Source organism: Lucilia cuprina, chromosome 2 (genome assembly GCF_022045245.1).
Source record: "Lucilia cuprina isolate Lc7/37 chromosome 2, ASM2204524v1, whole genome shotgun sequence".
NCBI lineage: Eukaryota > Metazoa > Arthropoda > Insecta > Diptera > Calliphoridae > Lucilia > Lucilia cuprina.
In genome coordinates, this window is record NC_060950.1 from 62,690,237 (window position 1) to 62,713,124 (window position 22,888).

The 22,888-nt window shown below is 30.2% G+C and overlaps 1 protein-coding gene and 1 long non-coding RNA gene across 2 annotated transcripts in view; one reads left to right on the forward strand and one right to left on the reverse strand.

Annotated features, from left to right (window-relative positions):
• The window catches only part of LOC111685982, a 62,968-nt gene extending 50,704 nt beyond the window's left edge, over positions 1-12,264 (reverse strand). The window contains exon 1 of the mRNA XM_046954175.1: positions 11,965-12,264. The gene's annotated coding sequence lies outside the window, so the exon portion shown is untranslated. The remainder of the gene's footprint in view (positions 1-11,964) is intronic.
• On the forward strand, positions 1,744-22,747 carry LOC124420654. Its single transcript, XR_006941289.1, has 2 exons — positions 1,744-2,496; positions 22,546-22,747. It is a non-coding gene; the product is annotated as an uncharacterized LOC124420654 (long non-coding RNA).
• The last annotated feature ends 141 nt before the right edge of the window (positions 22,748-22,888 follow it).

Genomic DNA, 22,888 nt, shown 5'->3' on the forward strand with positions numbered 1-22,888 from the left:
GTTTAGCCAGAAAATGGACTTTTAGGTTTTCACTCAAAATATTGAATTTTGGTAGGAAATAAAAGTGATCACGGATTTTCATTCTTTTGGCTGTAGCTCCTCTTGTTTAGCCAGAAAATGAACTTTTAGGTTTTCACTCAAAATATTACATTTTGATGGGAAATAAAAGTGATCACAGATTTTCATCCTTATGGCTGTAGCTCCTCTTGTTTAGCCAGAAAATGGACTTTAAGGTTTTCACTCAAAATATTGAATTTTGATGGGAAATAAAAGTGATCACAGATTTTCATCCTTTTGGCTGTAGCTCCTCTTGTTTAGCCAGAAAATGGACATTTAGGTTTTCACTCAAAATATTGAATTTTGGTGGAAAATAAAAGTAATCACAGATTTTCATCCTTTACGCTGTAGCTCCTCTTGTTTAGCCAGAAAATGGACTTTTAGGTTTTCACTCAAAATATTAAATTTTGGTAGAAATTAAAAGTGATCACAGATTTTCATTCTTTTGGCTGTAGCTCCACTTGTTTGCCCAGAAAATGGACCTTTAGGTTTTCACTCAAAATATTGAATTTTGGTAGAAAATAAAAATGATCACAGATTTTCATCTTTTTGGCTGTAGCTCCTCTTGTTTAGCCAGAAAGTGATAAAAGATCGAAAGTGATAAGAGATTTTCATTCTTTTGGCTTTTAGGTTTTCACTAAAAATATTGAATTTTGGTAGAAAATAAAAGTGATCACAGATTTTCATCCTTTTGGCTGTAGCTCCTCTTGTTTAGCCAGAAAATGGACTTTTAGGTTTTCACTCAAAATATTAAATTTTGATGGGAAATAAAAGTGATCACAGATTTTCATCCTTATGGCTGTAGCTCCTCTTGTTTAGCCAGAAAATGGACTTTTAGGTTTTCACTCAAAATATTGAATTTTGATGGGAAATAAAAGTGATCACAGATTTTCATCCTTTTGGCTGTAGCTCCTCTTGTTTAGCCAGAAAATGGACATTTAGGTTTTCACTCAAAATATTGAATTTTGGTGGAAAATAAAAGTGATCACAGATTTTCATTCTTTTGGCTGTAGCTCCTCTTGTTTAGCCAGAAAATGGACTTTTAGGTTTTCACTCAAAATATTCAATTTTGGTGGGAAATAAAAGTGATCACAGATTTTCGCCCTTTTCGCTCCTCTAGTTTAGCCGGAAAATGGATTTTTGGGTTTTCATTCAAAATAGTGAATTTAAGTGGGATATAAAAGTGATCACAGATCATTAAAAAGATTACAAAATTATTGAATTTTCCATCCCTGAAATAATTATAATGACTATTCGAACAACAACAACAAACAGCGAAAAATTGCAAACAAAAACAAACACAAATTTACACTTACAAGAAGAATAAGAAGAAAAAAGCACACATATTTAATCACACTCATTACAAGTACTAAATGAGAAGAGTACTTCTCTTCTCTCCACGTTAAAGAAGATAATAATGTTACCAATGATGATGATGATGACGATGATGATATTGTATAAAATAAGCCGGTTTTGTTTTGTGGGTTTGTGCTTTTTTTGTTTGTTTTGTTTTTACTTGTTTTATAGAGTGTGCAATTTTTTTTTTTACTTCGCTATGTGTTTCTATGTAAGTATGTATGTATGAATATATTTTGTCTGTTTGTGCATGCAATCCCCAATATCCAACAACAAACATTTCTGTGTTGCTTTTTTTTTGTTGTTTTTTTTCTGTTGCCAGTCCCAACAACTAATACACACATTAGTTTACGCTCAGAAGTCGTCGCGTGCGGTTCTCGTTATAGTTTTTTTTGGGACGTGTAATAACAAAGAAAAAAGTTTGTGTGTGTAAAAGAAAGAAAACAAACAGTTAATTTGGTAAAAAATAACAAGTAAATTCTAATAGAAATAACAAATTTTAATTAAACATAATCAATATTCTTTAAAATGTTTAATAAACATGTAATTTTAAAGAAACTAAAACCAGTTTCTTAAATTCTATTAAAAAAAAGCCACAAAAAAGTGTAATTGTTTTTGCCGAAAATCGAAGAAATAAAAAAACAGAAAACACAAACAAAACAAGAATAAGAATAAGAATTTTAGCAGAGCAAAACTCTAGTTGTTGTTTTTGTTTAAAGAGAAAGGTCGTGTAAAGGAGTAAAATAAAGATAAAGAGAATTTAAATAATATTACTTTAATAATAATAAAAAAGAAGAAGAAGACAAGTGTTTTGGTGTTTTTTTTTGTTGGCTGCAAACAACTACAAACATTTGGCAGCAGTAGCAGAAAGAAAAAAAACAACAACTATAACAGCCTGCAAGTGAAATTTAGCTAAACAAGCTTCTACATGTTTGTTTGTTTGTTTAATCAAATTTACTGCTGCAGCAGTAAAGTTTCAATAAAGAAGAATTTAATAAATTTATCATCAATTTAAGAAAAACCTGGATTAACATCAACGCTTACTAAATAAATTTACCAGTTTAGCCGCTAATAACAAATTTCGTAAGTTAACACTATTAAATTTTTATTAATTAAATTTATTGTTTGTATAGAATTTAACCTAAACACTGTTTCAATTTTAAAGTTTATAGGTAGATCTTAAAATATTTTAAGTTAAAAACTTTAAACATAGAAGCTGCAAGAACTTTAGAGAGCAGAGGTGGAAAATTCATTAGCTATCTACTTTTATTTGACAGAAAAATACAGCAATATCCTTATCTAAAGTCTAGTCTATAGTTTTGATTACAATTAAGTCTATAGACTATTCTTTAGTCAAGTAAACAGTCTAGTCTATTGTTCTATCTATAGTCTAGTTTAAAATTTGTCGATAACCTTGTCTAAAGTTAAGTATAACCTATAGTATAGAGTCTATACTATAGACTATCGACTGTTGTATAGTCAATTCTATTGTTTAGTCTTTAATCTAGTCTAGAGTCTATTCTATATTGTAGTCTGTATGCTATAGTCCTGTCTATAGTCTAAGCTGCATTTTTTTTTTAGAAAGTTTTGTCTAAAGTTTAGTCCAGCCTTTAGTCTAGAAGGTATATAGCTAGATGTATAGCCAAGCTATCAACTTTTTGTCAGAAAGATGCAGCAATATCTTTGTCTAAAATCTAGTCTATAGTTTTGACTATAATTTAGTCTATAGGCTACTCTATAGTCTAATAAATAGTCCAGTCCATTGTTTTGTCGATAATCTAGGTTACCGACCTTGTCTTAAGTTAAGTCTAAACTATAGTCTAGTTTGGTTTGGTGTATAGTCAACTCTATTGTTAAGTCTTGAATCTGGTCTAGAGTCTAGGGTTTAATCAAGTCTGTAGTGAAGTCTAAGCTGCAGTTTTTTTTAGAAAGTTTTGTCCAGTCTATAATCTAGTAGGTATTAGGGTACAAAGCCAAGTCTAAAGTTTAATTTAGGAACTAGTCTAGAGTCTTGTCTATAGTTTAGGGTATAGCCAAGTGTAGAGTCTGGTCTATAGTTTTGTGTGTAATCCAGTCAATAGTTGAGTGTGTAGCGAACTGTAAAGTTCAGTCTTTAATCTAGTCCGGTGTAGTCTATAGTGTGATCTATAGTGTACTCTTTTAGCAAGTAGATTAGCTAGTTTGTTAAATTAACAGATAGATAGATAGATAGATAGATAGATAGATAGATAGATAGATAGATAGATAGATAGATAGATAGATAGATAGATAGATAGGTAGATATATAGATAGATAGATAGATAGATAGATAGATAGATAGATAGATAGATAGATAGATAGATAGATAGATGGATAGATAGATAGATAGATAGATAGATAGATAGATAGATAGATAGATAGATAGATAGATAGATGGATAGATAGATAGTTAGTTAGTTAGTTAGTTAGTTAGTTAGTTAGTTTGTTGGTTAGTTAGTTAGTTACTTAGTTGGTTAGTTAGTTAGTTAGTTAGTTACTTAGTTAGTTAGATGGGTAGTTAGTTAGTTGAAAATATAGATTAGATTATAGACAATATTGTAAGCTAGTCTACATCGTAGACTGTAGAATAATCTAGAGTCTAGTGACTAGACTCTAGTCCGTAAACTTGTCCATACACTAATCTAGTCCATAGTACAGTCTTCTTTCTAGTCTAGGCTATATTCTGCTCTAGTCTATAGTCTAGTCTATGGTCAATGGTATATACTCTATTCATTAGTCTTGAATACTGTCCATTTCATAGTCTAGTATAGTTTATATTCTAACCTATAGTCAAGTCTATATACAGTCTATTTTAGTGTATAGTAAAGTCTTTAGTGTTTAGTCTACAATCTAGTTTATAGTCTATAATCTAGTCTTTAGTCTTGTCTATGGACTAATTCATAGTCTAGTCTGGTCTATCTTCTAGTCTTTAGTCTAGTCTAGTTGAAGATTTAGTTTAATCTAGTTAGAAGAAAAAGAAAAATTATAAATCAAAATGTATGATTTTAGAAAATTCAAAAGGAATTTTTAGGAAATAATATTGGTCTTTCCATTGTATGAACTCTCGCTTTCATGTGTTATTTTAGAATTTTTGTAATAGATAACTTCATCTAAAACTTTCAACTTTATATCCCTGGCAACTTTTGTCTATAAATAACATTTATTTTTATGACTTCTTACAATTTCTTATCAGTATATATGAATATTTACATTGTAATGCTTTTTGTAATTCTGCATTCTGTATTTATTTTCTGTGTTATACTTACTTCTGTTTCCATGAGCATATTCTTAGAATGCGTTCTTTCTTATCCCATCTTTAGCTGCAGCTGTTGTTTTGTTTGTTGTGCTTAAAGAAAAAACTAAAAATTCTTATTGCATTTTTGATTGCAACAATGTTGCAAGTAAAGTTGATGCATATTACTTTGACTTCAACACGTTGGTTGTTTTATGTCTTATTAGTGTTGGAAGCAGCATCACTGATAAGGTATTTCAATTCGTTTATTGTTGGACGTATTTGTATATGTATGTGTATACATACATATACATAAGGGCTTATTTGTCCAAAGTGATTAAGTGCATAATTGACTTTTAATGGCAAATCACTTAACTCTTTATAATAATTAAATTAAGTATTTATAGCAAATTGATGCGACTTAATTGTGACGAATTCATAGGACATGTGAAATTTTTTTAAAAAATCTCGAAAAGTTGAAGAACCTTCTTAAGCTATTTCAAAAAACACTTTGGTTAGACTTCGCTTAAAAACGAACTTTTATTAGCCTCAAAGTTCTTAAAGTTTAAATATCTTTAATTTTATATTTTCTTATGAAATAGTTTTAAATTAAACCACCAAGGTTTCCTCTGTACTATCTTCTTTGCTGCCTTCACTTTTTCATCAATTTTTTTTGCTTTGCTCTTAATACATTTAACTTTATATTAAATTAAAAGTTTTTTCTTGCTAGCTCCAACTAACCAAGAACTGTAACTACAAAACGATTAAGCAAAATACTAAAAGTTGCAGGCAGATAAGAAATGTATTGGGTGGGGGAAAAGTGAAGAGACCTAGAACAGAACTAGAACAGAACTAGAACAGAACTAGAACAGAACTAGAACAGAACTAGAACAGAACTAGAACAGAACTAGAACATAACTAGAACAGAACTAGAACAGAACTAGAACAGAACTAGAACAGAACTAGAACAGAACTAGAACAGAACTAGAACAGAACTAGAACAGAACTAGAACAGAACTAGAACAGAACTAGAACAGAGCTAGAACAGAACTAGAACAGAACAGAACTAGAACAGAACTAGAACAGAACAGAACTAGAACAGAACTAGAACAGAACTAGAACAGAACTAGAACAGAACTAGAACAGAACTAGAACAGAACTAGAACAGAAACTAGAACAGAACTAGAACAGAACTAGAACAGAACTAGAACAGAACTAGAACAGAACTAGAACAGAACTAGAACAGAACTAGAACAGAACTAGAACAGAACTAGAAACAGAACTAGAACAGAACTAGAACAGAACTAGAACAGAACTAGAACAGAACTAGAACAGAACTAGAACAGAACTAGAACAGAACTAGAACAGAACTAGAACAGAACTAGAACAGAACTAGAACAGAACTAGAACAGAACTAGAACAGAACTAGAACAGAACTAGAACAGAACTAGAACAGAACTAGAACGGAACTAGAACAGAACTAGAACAGAACTAGAACAGAACTAGAACAGAACTAGAACAGAACTAGAACAGAACTAGAACAGAACTAGAACAGAACTAGAACAGAACTAGAACAGAACTAGAACAGAACTAGAACAGAACTAGAACAGAACTAGAACAGAACTAGAACAGAACTAGAACAGAACTAGAACAGAACTAGAACAGAACTAGAACAGAACAGAACTAGAACAGAACTAGAACAGAACTAGAACAGAACTAGAACAGAACTAGAACAGAACTAGAACAGAACTAGAACAGAACTAGAACAGAACTAGAACAGAACTAGAACAGAACTAGAACAGAACTAGAACAGAACTAGAACAGAACTAGAACAGAACTAGAACAGAACTAGAACAGAACTAGAACAGAACTAGAACAGAACTAGAACAGAACTAGAACAGAACTAGAACAGAACTAGAAAAAACAGAACTAGAACAGAACTAGAACAGAACTAGAACAGAACTAGAACAGAACTAGAACAGAACTAGAACAGAACTAGAACAGAACTAGAACAGAACTAGAACAGAACTAGAACAGAACTAGAACAGAACAGAACTAGAACAGAACTAGAACAGAACTAGAACAGAACTAGAACAGAACTAGAACAGAACTAGAACAGAACTAGAACAGAACTAGAACAGAACTAGAACAGAACTAGAACAGAACTAGAACAGAACATTTCGAATCCTTCTCGATCCCTTAATTACCAACTAGGATCAAGACTCTAGAGACTTAAGCAATTTTATATCTAAAGCTATCTGAATCTAATATCTGAACTAAAATCTTACAAAAGAATTTACTTTCAAACCCCCACCTAATCTTGTCCAATGAACAGTAAGATAAAAATATCAAATACCCAACGAAGTAGAGAAGAGCCGACAATTTTTCTTAAACTAGCCAAGATTATATTAAATATTTCACACTTTCAATTTATAATTTAAGTAGTTTAAACTAAGGGAAGGGCAAAAATTTACTTTTATCAACAACAACAACAAAAACAACAGCAACATAATAATTGTCGTCATTCTCAACATCAACAACTGCAATAACAATTCAATATTTTATACAATTTATGGTACCTACAACTAAGCAAGAGCAAGAAACCAAAAAAAAAAAGCTTCTCTTACAACAGCTGTAAAGAGTGTGGTGAAGCTGTATCAAACTAGTATTTTTTTTTTGTTGAAACAACAACTTTTTTATTATATTTTAGAAAATTTCGAAAACAATTTTCATACCTTAACAAAATGTTTAAAGGAGGCAGCAACAGAAGTAGATCAAGCAGGCAGGCAGGTTGGCAGCTGATGAGACTTTTTGCTGATTTTCGTCGGGAGGCTGCAGTTGAATAAGGGAAGTTAGTATGAGAAGGCATTCAACTCTTCCTCCTATTACTATTTCTGTCATCATTATCAGTATCCTGTTTTAGGAGATATATGTATGTTGTCCTTGTTGTTGTTCTTTGCTTATAACAATTTCTGCAAAATTAACTTTTTTTGTGCCCTTCATGCTGCTGCAGAAACTAAAGGAGAGCTGTTTTTAGCTTTACATAACAGAGAGGGAGCGAGAGATAGAGGCCCTTTAAGGGAAAGGAAAATATAGACACATTCTGTTTAGAGCTTAAAATCTAAACTAAAAATTGCAATGTGCACATTAAACTTCCTTTTTGCCTTTTGGCTGGTGGTTTAATGGCCCTGTTTATACAACAACAACAACAACAACAAAAAACTTTTAAAAACGTGTTGTTACATGACGACGTCGTTCGACAATCATGTAGTTGATGATGAGCTTGCTTTTGTTGCTACACTAAGCTCTGTTACTTGGCTTGTATTTTTAGCACGGTTAGACAATGTTTTCAATGTTCAAGACTTAGAGAGGATGTTGATGCTCTGCCACTGCCTCATGACGATGCTGCCGATGACGACAACAACAATATACTATTATATGATTTTGCCAGGCTATAAAATGTTACAACAACCGCTGTTTTTTGTTTTCTGTTTTCCTTTACTTGTTTGCAACGTGAAGTAGGTTTTTCTTGCTTTACGTTTTACTATTATTTGGTTTAAGTTGTTTTGTAAATGTTAAAGTTGTAACAGAAAACCAGTCGGTTTAGTAGTGCTACTGGCTGAATGAAAAACTAAACAACTTTTAGTGGGTAAACGAAAACAGATGATGAGGCACTACAGGAGGAGTATGTCTACCATGGTGATGATGATGATGATGACAATAATGATGTGGTTAAGGTTGTTGGTTCTATTGGCAACTTCTTTTCTATGATTTTGTTGAAACCAATATTTGAAAAGTTGTTTTTTAGCCTTTGGATTTGGAGGAAGTTTTTACATTGGAAAGGTTGATACGGGGAATAGTTGAAAATTAAAATCTGTTAATCGGAGTTAGAACTTCATATAAGAGTTAATGTGCTAATGAAGAGGGGAAAATTGCTTAAAAGTTGTCATTATATTAAACCTTAAAGACTTGAATACAATAAGAGATTAGTCCACAATCTGGGGATAGGTCATGTTTGGATATAAGATTTAAGTAGAATTTCTCCTAAAGCAGTATCCTTGTCAGTCCATGGGGGCTTAAACTCTCAGCTTCAACTTAGTTAATTGTGTTTAAGTTCACAATAAACCAGACATAAGAAACTTAATAATGAGAGATTAGTCCACAATCTACTGTGGAAAGGTCAAGTTTGAATATAAAATTTAAGTAGAATTCCTCCTAAAGCTGTATCCTTGCTAGTCTTCAATGTAGTTAACTGATGTTTAAATCCACAATAAACCAGACATAAGAAACTTAAGGTCAGATAAAAGTAGGTTATGATAAGAGACTAGGATTCTGTCAGAGTTGTAAGGCTTATCCACAGTTCAGTTAGTATCTGGTTGCTTTTGAATCTAGTCTTGGCTATGAAGTCTTTCGCACAAAAAGTAGAGAGTTCTTTATAAACCATAATCTCGAAAGTGTGCATTGGGGAATTGAGGGAGTCGTATCTGTTAAGTTCTGGATCTATTTGTGTGTGACAACCATTCCAGTTACAGTTTAAAACTTCTGGAACGTATAGATAAAAAATACTGTGAAGGAGATCATTAAAAACGATCTCAGGATTGACCTATTGACCAAAGTTAACAACAGAAGCGAAGTAAAGTTAATTGTAGCTCCTCTTATCAAATGTAAATATTAACAAATGCGAGTCGGAGAATCGATTGAGCTATTATCGTAGAGATGTTGATCTTTTTGTAATTGAGGATCACTTCAACGTACGTGAACTCAGGAATAAATGAAAATAAATGTTAAAGCTTTTCTAGATCCGAAAATCAGAGCCAAAGATAGTAGAAAGTCCTTAATAAAGCATCACCTCTTTTGAAGAAGATACTGAAATATTTTACGATCAATTTGAAGGAAATAAAATAAGCACCTAGAGCGAAAGATAAACGAGAACCATGTATACATCATTTTCTCTTTTGGGAAGATAATGCGAAACCGAGAATTGATTGAGTTGATCTAGTTGTATTTAACGATCAATGTGGTTAATGTTATCAAAACTTTCGCACTTTTCTAGATCCATATTTTAAAGTTATAACTTTATAACTTTATAACTTTATAACTTTATAACTTTATAACTTTATAACTTTATAACTTTATAACTTTATAACTTTATAACTTTATAACTTTATAACTTTATAACTTTATAACTTTATAACTTTATAACTTTATAACTTTATAACTTTATAACTTTATAACTTTATAACTTTATAACTTTATAACTTTATAACTTTATAACTTTATAACTTTATAACTTTATAACTTTATAACTTTATAACTTTATAACTTTATAACTTTATAACTTTATAACTTTATAACTTTATAACTTTATAACTTTATAACTTTTTAACTTTATAACTTTATAACTTTATAACTTTATAACTTTATAACTTATAACTTTATAACTTTATAACTTTATAACTTTATAACTTTATAACTTTATAACTTTATAACTTTATAACTTATAACTTTATAACTTTATAACTTTATAACTTTATAACTTTATAACTTTATAACTTTATAACTTTATAACTTTATAACTTTATAAATTTATAACTTTATAACTTTATAACTTTATAACTTTATAACTTTATAACTTTATAACTTTATAACTTTATAACTTTATAACTTTATAACTTTATAACTTTATAACTTTATAACTTTATAACTTTATAACTTTATAACTTTATAACTTTATAACTTTATAACTTTATTACTTTATAACTTTATAACTTTATAACTTTATAACTTTATAACTTTATAACTTTATAACTTTATAACTTTATAACTTTATAACTTTATAACTTTATAACTTTATAACTTTATAACTTTATAACTTTATAACTTTATAACTTTATAAACTTTATAACTTTATAACTTTATAACTTTATAACTTTATAACTTTATAACTTTATAACTTTATAACTTTATAACTTTATAACTTTATAACTTTATAACTTTATAACTTTATAACTTTATAACTTTATAACATTACAACTCTACAACTTTACAGCCGATTGACCACTTAATGAAAACTAAAGAACTGATTGGACCTTTGCTCTGCAGAGATCATAGGCTTACTCTGAGAAAATTTTTCAACTCTGCGACAGCTTTAACAACTGTCCAAAGTAGAACTATAACAACAATAACAAAATATTGTCGAACGTTCTCCAAAAATATATAGAAAGATTATGGAAAGTTAAAGACACATTGCCGCAGAGAGATAAGAATCGTGAATAAGTAAATTTTTGGAAGCTTTAGACGGGAATTGGATTAGAAGGAAGCCGAAGTTTCGAAGCTTTAATGATGAAGGCTACTTCGTTTTAAAGAAAATATAATCCTCAATGCCTGCCATTGATAACAGTAGAGTTCAATTATCATCTTAACGTAAACTTGAAAGACTTCTGTCCGATACAGATGTAATATACAAAAAAGTTAAGAAATCAGGCTTAGATAAAGTTAAGCCCAATATTGTTAAAGCTTTGAAAACTTTGAATATTCAAAGTCTACCTTAAAATAGTTAGCACACCTTCCCTCTTTAATCAATCTTTTTAACTTTTCAAACTGCCAATGTTTCCTCTCTTTTCAAACTCTTCCCTCTTTATTGTAACTTATTACTGGTAATTTCTGTTTCTATACCATTGATAGTTTCATTGTCACCCGAATGTTTTCGATGTGACATGAAACCTGACATACAAGTAAGTGTTGCATCAACTTTTTGTCTAGCGTAACAGAAAAGAAAAACAAAAAAATTCAGTAGACTTGTAGACAGACCTGTATTTGACTACTTGAACAGGAGACAGGCGTTACAGGCAACTACTACTAGTTGGCAGAACTTCAAAAAAAAAAAAAAAAAAATAAATAAATTGAGAAAAAAGTATTTGAGTTGATTTTAAAGTTGTCCTAGCAAAAATAGATTGAAAGCAAATAATTGAACCTAATGAAGATAAGATTGAGGCATAAACCTATCTCTGAGAACTTTAGTTGCATTTTAGGTTCAAAGCTCCATAGCTCCATATTAACTTCTTCAATAGAAAGAAGCCCCTTCAAATATATATATATATATATATATATATTTTTTTATTTTTCCCAAGTTGTCATAGCAACATGTTAAGAACAAAATTCCTTCCAATCTTCATGTGTCAGTCAAGTCAGTGTTATTAAAATTGATTGATTGCAGAACAATTTTTGTACTTTATTCATTTCATAACTGTAAAATAAATTCTAGGCAAAAGTAATCTATAACCATTACTTTGTATACTTACTTCTGCTATTCTAGCCCCCATTTGCATGTGTGTAACAGTAATATTGACATTATTTCGATTTGTTTTGGCCATTTCATTCTTCTTTCATTTTTGCATTTTCTTTGTCAATGTTTTATTTGTTTTTTTTTTTTTTTGCTTTTTTGACATGCCGTTCCGGTAATTGACGTTAAGGCATCTGTTATATTCTTGGCAACAGCTTTTGAAGAGCATGGCTATAGTTTTTTCTACTTGTATCTGTTATTTGTTGGCTCTTCTTCATTTTAGTCTCCAGCTTTTTTTCTCTAGTTTTCATTAAGTAGTTTTGTTCTGCTAAATACCTGTGAAGTGGCCTAGAACATTGAAACGTTAGTTGAAGATCTAGTGAAATGTGTGATAAAACAAACGGAAAATTTTGAATGAAAAATATAAGAAATACATAAATAACACGCTTTGGTATGTGGTAATAAGGTAAAAAAATATGTAATAACATATTTCGTAAGTGATTGGAGAAATGTTGGAAGCAATCAAGAGGTTGAATGTCTTGAATTGCTAATTGAAAAAGCGAATGACCCTTCAGTTGAATATTATGTCGATAGATAGATAGATAGATAGATAGATAGATAGATAGATAGATAGATAGATAGTTAGATAGATAGATAGATAGATAGATAGATAGATAGATAGATAGATAGATAGATAGATAGATAGATAGATAGATAGATAGATAGATAGATAAATAAATAAATAGATAAATAAATAAATAGATAGATAAATACTGTTCCATACAATTATCATTTAATTTAAGTAGAACTGTTACTGAAAATGTCCCATTAAAATAAAATATAACATAATTAGAAAAACCTTCGTCCACCATTGATCATTCCTTTGTCACAATAGTATTAGGCCCGTGGAACCCTACAACAACAGTTGTGCTGCTTAGTTTAATAATAAATTTTGTTTACATTTTTTCTAACGTCTGCAATTTCTTATTAAAACAATTTTTATATTTTTATTTTACCACTCACACTTATTGTAACTTTGTTTAATTTATTCCACTATCTAATATAAATATCAAAACACATCACAGACTTTATATATACTTTGCGCTACTTGCCTTTACAAGTTTGTATACCCTACATCCTGCACACTAAAGTGGGGCAAGGTGTTTGTTGCTGCACTTTAAAGTATATTTTCGGGTTCACTTTTCTTTCGATTAAACAATATCAAAATGTTTCTTTTATGTGTTCGCGTAAACCTTGAGAACTATGTAGGTCCTGTCTAGGTCCGCTACAATTTCTTCATAATTAAGAGTTTTGTTCCTTGAGCTCTGTTGTACTGCATCAAATGAACGGCCATAGCCATTTTTTTTAGTCTTCATTAATTTTGTTTTTGCAACAAAAATTTAGCTACCAGCTCTCTTCACACATCTGTCAGACCCTTAGGGGACTATTTATATTTTATTTTTCTAATTTAACTTTGCAATTTCCACTGATTACTACAAAAACACTTTATAATAAAAAAGTGCCAAAATATTATGTACATATATATAGAATACAAATACAATCAAACAGATAGATAGATATACTAATATATTGTAAGTATAGAAGTTTGTAACTATATCTCGCATACATATATCAGGGTCTGTAAAAAAAGGCAACAACAAAATTGAAAAACTTAAATAAATACCAAAAAGAAAAACATCACAAACGAAATTACATAAAAGAAACCAACCAACAAGATAAACCTACAAGAACAAAACAACCAAAAAAAGTTTTGAATCCTTTTTTACAAAAAAATCTTGTAGCAAGAGAGCCTGTTAACGTAAATAAGAAAAAAACCAAGCCAAGGAGAGAAGGTTACAAAGAAGAATAAAACAAAAACAGAAAACACAACAAAAAAATTTCATGGGGCTTACCATTGAAAACCTACTAAACCATATTATAAACACTCAGTATTACATACATCACGCAAAATTCACATGCTGGTACTCGTGCTAGTAGTAGTTCAATATGAATACCAATGTAATGAACATATAAAATGAAGCCAAAGTAATACCATTACTAACAACTCAATACCATAAAAGTACTTATGGGCTGCTGCCTACACATAAAATTCAAAAGTGCAGGGACTAAGCCAAAAGAGATCTAATATTAGTTAGAGAGACGTTATTATAAAAAGGAGATTGTCGAAACTTTTAAAAATTATGCAGAATGAAAATTGTGTGTAATGCTTTGGATTAACTTTCATTGATTTTAAAGGTTTTTGAGTGAGAGGTACTTTTCTGTGGACTCCAGGTACTTTTTGGAATAGAACTAGAAAATAACATAATAGGTACAGAACTAGAACATAACTAGAACAGAACTAGGAAAGAACTAGAACAGAACTAGAACAGAACTAGAATAGAACTAGAACAGAACTAGAACAGAACTAGAACAGAACTAGAACAGAACTAGAACAGAACTAGAACAGAACTAAATTTTTTTTAGTCTTCATTAATTTTGTTTTTTGCAACAAAAATTTAGCTACCAGCTCTCTTCACACATCTGTCAGACCCTTAGGGGACTATTTATATTTTATTTTTCTAATTTAACTTTGCAATTTCCACTGATTACTACAAAAACACTTTATATAAAAAAAGTGCCAAAATATTATGTACATATATATAGAATACAAATACAATCAAACAGATAGATAGATATACTAATATATTGTAAGTATAGAAGTTTGTAACTATATCTCGCATACATATATCAGGGTCTGTAAAAAAAGGCAACAACAAAATTGAAAAACTTAAATAAATACCAAAAAGAAAAACATCACAAACGAAATTACATAAAAGAAACCAACCAACAAGATAAACCTACAAGAACAAAACAACCAAAAAAAGTTTTGAATCCTTTTTTACAAAAAAATCTTGTAGCAAGAGAGCCTGTTAACGTAAATAAGAAAAAAACCAAGCCAAGGAGAGAAGGTTACAAAGAAGAATAAAACAAAAACAGAAAACACAACAAAAAATTTCATGGGGCTTACCATTGAAAACCTACTAAACCATATTATAAACACTCAGTATTACATACATCACGCAAAATTCACATGCTGGTACTCGTGCTAGTAGTAGTTCAATATGAATACCAATGTAATGAACATATAAAATGAAGCCAAAATACCATACCATTACTAACAACTCAATACCATAAAAGTACTTATGGGCTGCTGCCTACACATAAAATTCAAAAGTGCAGGGACTAAGCCAAAAGAGATCTAATATTAGTTAGAGAGACGTTATTATAAAAAGGAGATTGTCGAAACTTTTAAAAATTATGCAGAATGAAAATTGTGTGTAATGCTTTGGATTAACTTTCATTGATTTTAAAGGTTTTTGAGTGAGAGGTACTTTTCTGTGGACTCCAGGTACTTTTTGAATAGAGACTAGAAAATAACATAATAGGTACAGAACTAGAACAGAACTAGGAAAGAACTAGAAAGGAACTAGAGAGAAACTAGAAGGAAAAGAACTAGAAAGAAAAAAAGAAGAAACTAGAACAGTAGAAGAACACAGACTACAAGAGAAAGAAAGGGGGGGAACTAGAACTAGAACTAGAACAGAACAGAACAACTAAAACTAGAACTAGAACAGAAGAACAGAACTAGAACAGAACTAGAACAGAACTAGAAGAACAGAACAGAACAGAACAGAACTAGAACAGAACTAGAACTGAAAACTAGAACAGAACTAGAACAGAACTAGAACACTGAACTAGAAGAAGAAGAACAGAACAGAAGAACAGAACTAGAACAGAACTACGAACTAAAACAGAACTAGAACAGAACTAGAACAGAACTAGAACAAACTAGAACAGAAGATAGAATAGAACTGAACAGAACAGAACTAGAACGAACTAGAACAGAATAGAACAGAACAGAACTAAACAGAAGAACAGAACGAACTAAGAGAACAAACTAGAACATAGAACAGAACTAGAACAGAACTAGAACAGAAACAGAACAGAAGATAGAACTGAACTAGACAGAACAGACAGAACTAGAACAGAACAGAACAGAACTAGAACAGAACTAGAACAGAACTAGAACAGAACTAGAACAGAACTAGAACAGAACTAGAACAGAACTAGAACAGAACTAGAAAGAACTAAACAGAACTAGAACAGAACTAGAACAGAACTAGAACAGAACTAGAACAGAACTAGAACAGAACTAGAACAGAACTAGAACAGAACTAGAACAGAACTAGAACAGAACTAGAACAGAACTAGAACAGAACTAGAACAGAACTAGAACAGAACTAGAACAGAACTAGAACAGAACTAGAACAGAACTAGAACAGAACTAGAACAGAACTAGAACAGAACTAGAACAGAACTAGAACAGAACTAGAACAGAACTAGAACAGAACTAGAACAGAACTAGAACAGAACTAGAACAGAACTAGAACAGAACTAGAACAGAACTAGAACAGAACTAGAACAGAACTAGAACAGAACTAGAACAGAACTAGAACAGAACTAGAACAGAACTAGAACAGAACTAGAAACAGAACTAGAACAGAACTAGAACAGAACTAGAACAGAACTAGAACAGAACTAGAACAGAACTAGAACAGAACTAGAACAGAACTAGAACAGAACTAGAACAGAACAGAACTAGAACAGAACTAGAACAGAACTAGAACAGAACTAGAACAGAACTAGAACAGAACTAGAACAGAACTAGAACAGAACTAGAACAGAACTAGAACAGAACAGAGAACAGAACTAGAACAGAACTAGAACAGAACTAGAACAGAACTAGAACAGAACTAGAACAGAACTAGAACAGAACTAGAACAGAACTAGAACAGAACTAGAACAGAACTAGAACAGAACTAGAACAGAACTAGAACAGAACTAGAACAGAACTAGAACAGAACTAGAACAGAACTAGAACAGAACTAGAACAGAACTAGAACAGAACTAGAAATAGAACAGAACTAGAACAGAACTAGAACAGAACTAGAACAGAACTAGAACAGAACTAGAACAGAACTAGAACAGAACTAGAACAGAACTAGAACAGAACTAGAACAGAACTAGAACAGAACTAGAACAGAACTAGAACAGAACTAGAACAGAACTAGAACAGAACTAGAACAGAACTAGAACAGAACTAGAACAGAACTAGAACAGAACTAGAACAGAACTAGAACAGAACTAGAACAGAACTAGAACAGAACTAGAACAGAACTAGAACAGAACTAGAACAGAACTAGAACAGAACTAGAACAGAACTAGAACAGAACTAGAACAGAACTAGAACAGAACTAGAACAGAACTAGAACAGAACTAGAACAGAACTAGAACAGAACTAGAACAGAACTAGAACAGAACTAGAACAGAACTAGAACAGAACTAGAACAGAACTAGAACAGAACTAGAACAGAACTAGAACAGAACTAGAACAGAACTAGAACAGAACTAGAACAGAACTAGAACAGAACTAGAACAGAACTAGAACAGAACAGAACAAGAACTAGAACAGAACTAGAACAGAACTAGAACAGAACTAGAACAGAACTAGAACAGAACTAGAACAGAACTAGAACAGAACTAGAACAGAACTAGAACAGAACTAGAACAGAACTAGAACAGAACTAGAACAGAACTAGAACAGAACTAGAACAGAACTAGAACAGAACTAGAACAGAACTAGAACAGAACTAGAACAGAACTAGAACAGAACTAGAACAGAACTAGAACAGAACTAGAACTGTATTATAACTAAAACTCAAAAGTACTTTAGGATACATTTAAATGGTACTTTTTTCGTGTAATTTGTATCTTTTGTTATGTATATATTTACTTTTCTATTACACCTCATCTCCTGCTTTAATAAATTTCATTTCAGCTGGGAGTTTGAGTTCTCTGGCTGGCTGACTAAAATCTATACTATACCGGCTTTTTCGTCTGCAATAATGAGCATATTATGTATAACGCAATAAACAGCTGTTTGTTTCTAAACTTAAAACAGCTGCAAGACCAAAGCGTGCAGTAAAAGGACTCTTTAATAAAGAGAATTAAGTCTTAAGTCTATAAGCTTTTATAAGAGTAAACAAGTAGCAAATACAAAAACAGCTGTTTTACAAACTCTCTCTACAAAATTAATAAATTTAATACAAAGTAAAGGAGGAGAAAAAAAATAACTGAGCTCTTTCACTTTCACCTAAACAGTAATGTGCATTTTGGGGGTTGATTGCAGCACAACTAGGACTCAAACTCATGCCACACGAAATGTAGCAACTGCATAACTACAGCTGTTTTGTCGTGTGGCTTGCATACATAGACACTTGATAAAATGTTGCCTGGCTTAAGTTAACAGTAATTCTCCTTTTAAAATTTAACAGCTGTTTAGGGATTTTTATAAAGAGAGAAAGAGAGAGAGAGAGAGAGAGAGAGTGATTACAGGTTTGTGCATAGCCTGCCAGAACACACATGTTGCCGGTTATTTTGCAAACTTGCGCATTAAAAAGTTCTTGTTTTTTTGTAGTTGTTGTGGCGTTTCTATTTATGTAACCTTCAAAATGTGACAGCTGTTTGAACATAACAGTTTTTGTTTGCTAACACAAAATAAACTACTATTTAAAGTTAGCTGAAAATAGTAGTAACACTGTTAGTGAAATAGTAATAAAACTGTTAAAGTGTTCAGTATAGGCATCTCTGTCTAAGAGGATACAACTGCAACAATGTTGTAAGTTTGGATAGAAATTGCTGCTGGTAGCAAGTAATGCTCAATTCCTATGGGTAAATGTTAAAGGAAGAAATCTGCTAAACCAGCTGTTATTTGACAATGTTGCTAAAGTTGTAGCAATGACGTTTTCAATGATATTGCTGCTACTGCTGTTGCTGCTGCTATTCCTTGCAACCTGTCTGCCATCGGCGTCATCATCGTCATCATCATCATTATAGAACCACAACATTCATTCAGTTAGTCAGTGTGCACCGAGCCTTCGTTGTTAGCTTTACATTGTCCATTTAGTCATTAGCTTCGTAGAAAGTGAAGCGTGCGGTCGTGCCATAAGAAAGCAGGATAACACTCTTCTTTTTTAATATTATATAAAAAAAAACACATTTTCTTAAACTTTAAACTCGTGTGTGTGTGTAGTGTGCGTGTAGTTTTCCTTAAACGTATAGAATAGAAATTTTGTAAAAACTTAAAAATTTTTAAATGTAAAACTTTTAAAGAATATTTTTGTTTGAAAAAGTTTAATTAAAGAAATGTTTGAAATTTTTGTTTAAAATCTTGTAAATTTGTAGAAAATAAAGGTATTAATGAAGAATTGGACCGAGGTTTAATGTTTATGATTAAAATTTTTTTATAATTTCATTTTAATTTCCTTTTTCTTTCCCTTTTTTAAATTTTTTTTTAAAGATTTTTATAAAATTTTGAAATTTTGCTTTAACGAAATTTTGAAAAAGAAACTTCAAATAAAACAGATTTGTTGTGCAAATTTCTTTGTCCGAGAATTTGAAAACCTACAGAATGAAGAACTTGATCTAACAGAAACCAAACATCTACAGAATATATTCCAAAAAGTCATGGAACTATATTTTCGAAATCTTTTTATTCTTAAAAAAATAATTGTCTGAGAAATTTTTTATAATGAAAATCTGGAAAATCGTGTGTAAAAGAATCAGTTCCGTTGAACAACCCCTCATTTTCGTATTTATATTGTAAAACCTTAAATCGTTTGTTCTTTAAGTCCAATAGAACTAGAACTGGTAAAAAAATTAAACAAAAACTTAGTTTATTGGAATGATCTTTATATGATAAGTATAAAAATTTAAATCTTACTTCGGTTATATAAGTACCACAAGTCTGCGTGACGAAGCCTAATCAGTAAGTCCAATTTTGAATCACTTTTTTGAACATAACAAATACATAACATACCATTTCAAACCCCCAAAAAGAGCCTCACGTTATACACAGTTTTACGATTTTCAAAGTAGTCAATACATTAAGGATCTCTAATGAAATGTCAAACTATACTGGTTATAAATGTCAAAATGTGGGCTACAGTTTGCCAGTTTCATCTGGGTGGGTTCAGTTTGACAGTTCCATCTGTTTAGCTCTAAGTTTGTTCTTAACAGGTTTGAAATCTTGAAAAATTCTATCAAAAGTCATTTCAAGAATTTTCTTAGTTGAAACTAAGAAATTGTTTTAAAAAATAGTGAAAATATAATAAAAAATCTAACATTTAGTCCAGAAATGTATACTATTGGAAAGCTTTTAATGTATTCTTTATAAAAAACTATAAAACCAGTTATGTTTCTATAGAAAAATGTTAAGCTAAAGTGTTCAAGAACAAAAAACTATTTTACTTTTTGTAATAAAGAAAATTTTAAAACAGTGCTGCTGTCTTTAAGCTCAAAAGGGAAGACAATTTAAACAAGAAAGTGTTAAAATTATTATATCGTTGGAAAGTACAAAAATAGTTCTTCCCAACAATGTATAAGCTTAGTTCACTCTGGGTACAAAAATTTTAAACAAATATGTCCATCCTTCCAGTCAAGATGTAATACAAAAATTTTATAAATGAAAAGTAAAGTGTTGTTCCTATGGTTCTTGGTTAGGCCATTAGAAAAGGTAATATGAGTAAAATTTTATATTGTTAGAAAGCTAATGAAGTATTCTTTAGAACAATGTAGAAATCTAGTTATGATTATATAGAAAATTTTCAAAAAAAGTGATCAACAGCAGAAAAGTCATGTAAAAACCACATAAGGAAATTATAAGTGGATCCCAGCTTTAAAGGTCTATATTAAGTAAATTAAAGCAAAAATATTTTTATAATGTTATATCGCTGTAAAGCCTATAAAATCTTATTTTCAAAAATGTATAAGTTTGTAATCTTTCGTTCAAAAAATTGTTAGCAAATGTGTCCTTCTTTCCAGTCAAAATGTAGAACAAAAAAATTGATAGATGAAAAGTGATGTATTATCCTTAATGTTCGAGGCCATTAGAATAGGAAATATGAGTTAAAGTTTATATTGTTGGAAAGCTAATGAAGTAGCCTTTAGAACAGCATGTAAATCTAGTTAAGATTCTATAGAAAATTTTCAAGCCAAAGCGTTCAGCAGCAGAAAACTATTGAAAAAATCACATAAGGAAATTATAAGTGGATTTGTGCGTTAAGGGGCTTTAGTAAGACAACTAAGTAGTATTTAAAATATTATATCGATGGAGAGCTCATAAAGTCTTCTTTTCAAGCGTGTACGAGTTCGGTAATCTTTCTATAGAAAAATTTTAAACAAATGTGTCCATCCTTCCAGTCAAAATGTATTACGTTTTAACTGGAAGGATGGACACGTTGTTGTTCTTTCGATTCTTGGTTAGACTATAAGAATAGGAAATATGAGTAAATGTTTGTACTGTTAGAAAGCTAATGAGGTAATCTTAAGAAAAATGTGCAAATTTAAATATAATTCTATATAAAAATTTCAAGCTAAAGTATTCAGCAGCAGAAAACTTTTGAAAAAATCACATAAAAAAATTATTTGTAGATTTATGCGTTAAAGGTCTTTAGTAAGACAACTAAAGTAAGAAAGTATTTAAAAAATATCATTGGAAAGCTAAGAGAGTATTCTTTTCAAACTTTTATGAGTTTGTTAAGCTTTCGTTAAAAATATTTTAAACAAACTTGTCCAACCTTCCAGCTAAAAGGTAAACTAGTTAGAAGAAAAGTTGAATGTTATTATAACGACTATGGATTAGACCTTAAAGATAGGAAATATTTAAAAAAGTTTATATTAACGGAAAGCCTATAATGTATTCTTTTTAAAGCGGTAAAAATTTTTAAACCTTTCTAATGAAATTTTTCAAGCAAAAGTATTAAACAACTGTAAAGTAATGCTAAAACTAGTTAGATACTATGATAAAGTGCTTTATTTAAGGTGATATGATAAAAAGAACTGAACAAAACAAATACAAATAATTATATTGTTGGAAAGTCTATGAAGTTTTGTTTTCAAAAATATATAAGTTTGGTTAACTTGAGGTGTAAACATTATGAAGAAACGTGTCTGTCTTTCCAGCTAATGCATAATTTTTAAGAGAAAAGAAATAACAGTTTTTTTAATTAATGAAAATTTTAAAATTTGCATATCGTTTGAAAGCATATTAAGTAGTTTTTTTACAAATGTATAAATTCAGTTCTATATAGACATTATATAGAAAAATTTTAACCAAAAATTCTTCAGCAGTCTTAGAAAAATAGAAAAATTTCTTAAAACTCTAGAAATTCTGAATGTTTTTATAAAAATCTTATTGTTACGATATATAGACCGTCAATGCGAAAATTATACATCATTGGAAACAGCTAATGGGTTAGCTTTTCAAAACTGTATAATTTGTATAGGGAAGTGTAACAAAAAACGAGAGGTAGGACTTTTACTAAAAGTCTTTAAGATCCTTGTTTGCTTGTTTCAAATTCGAATGATGTAATGCATGATTATAACTAATCACCTTATAAGTTACTGGTAGAACTTAAAGTAGTTAGTAGGTTCTATATTTAACTAAAATTCTTAAATTTTTGTAACTTTTTCTTTACAGGCAAACGGTTTTTGTAAAATTTGCTTCTTCTCTAATAAGGCATCTCATACAAATAAAAATTCATTCATTTGAACATCCACAACTTTAAACTTCATTTGCGCTAAATAAAACTCTAATAAAGATGTGTGTATAAAAAGTTATAATTTCCTAATCAAAAGCAAAATAAACTAAAAATATAAAAAACTTGTAAAAATCTTGTAAATTTACAAAACTTTAAAAAAAAAAAATGTAAAAAATTATATTCAATTCATTTTCTTCAGAAAAAAATATCGAAAAATTCATTTTCATTCTAAATAAATATGTAAAATTTTAACAAATAGTGTTTAAAACAAACCCAGTGTAA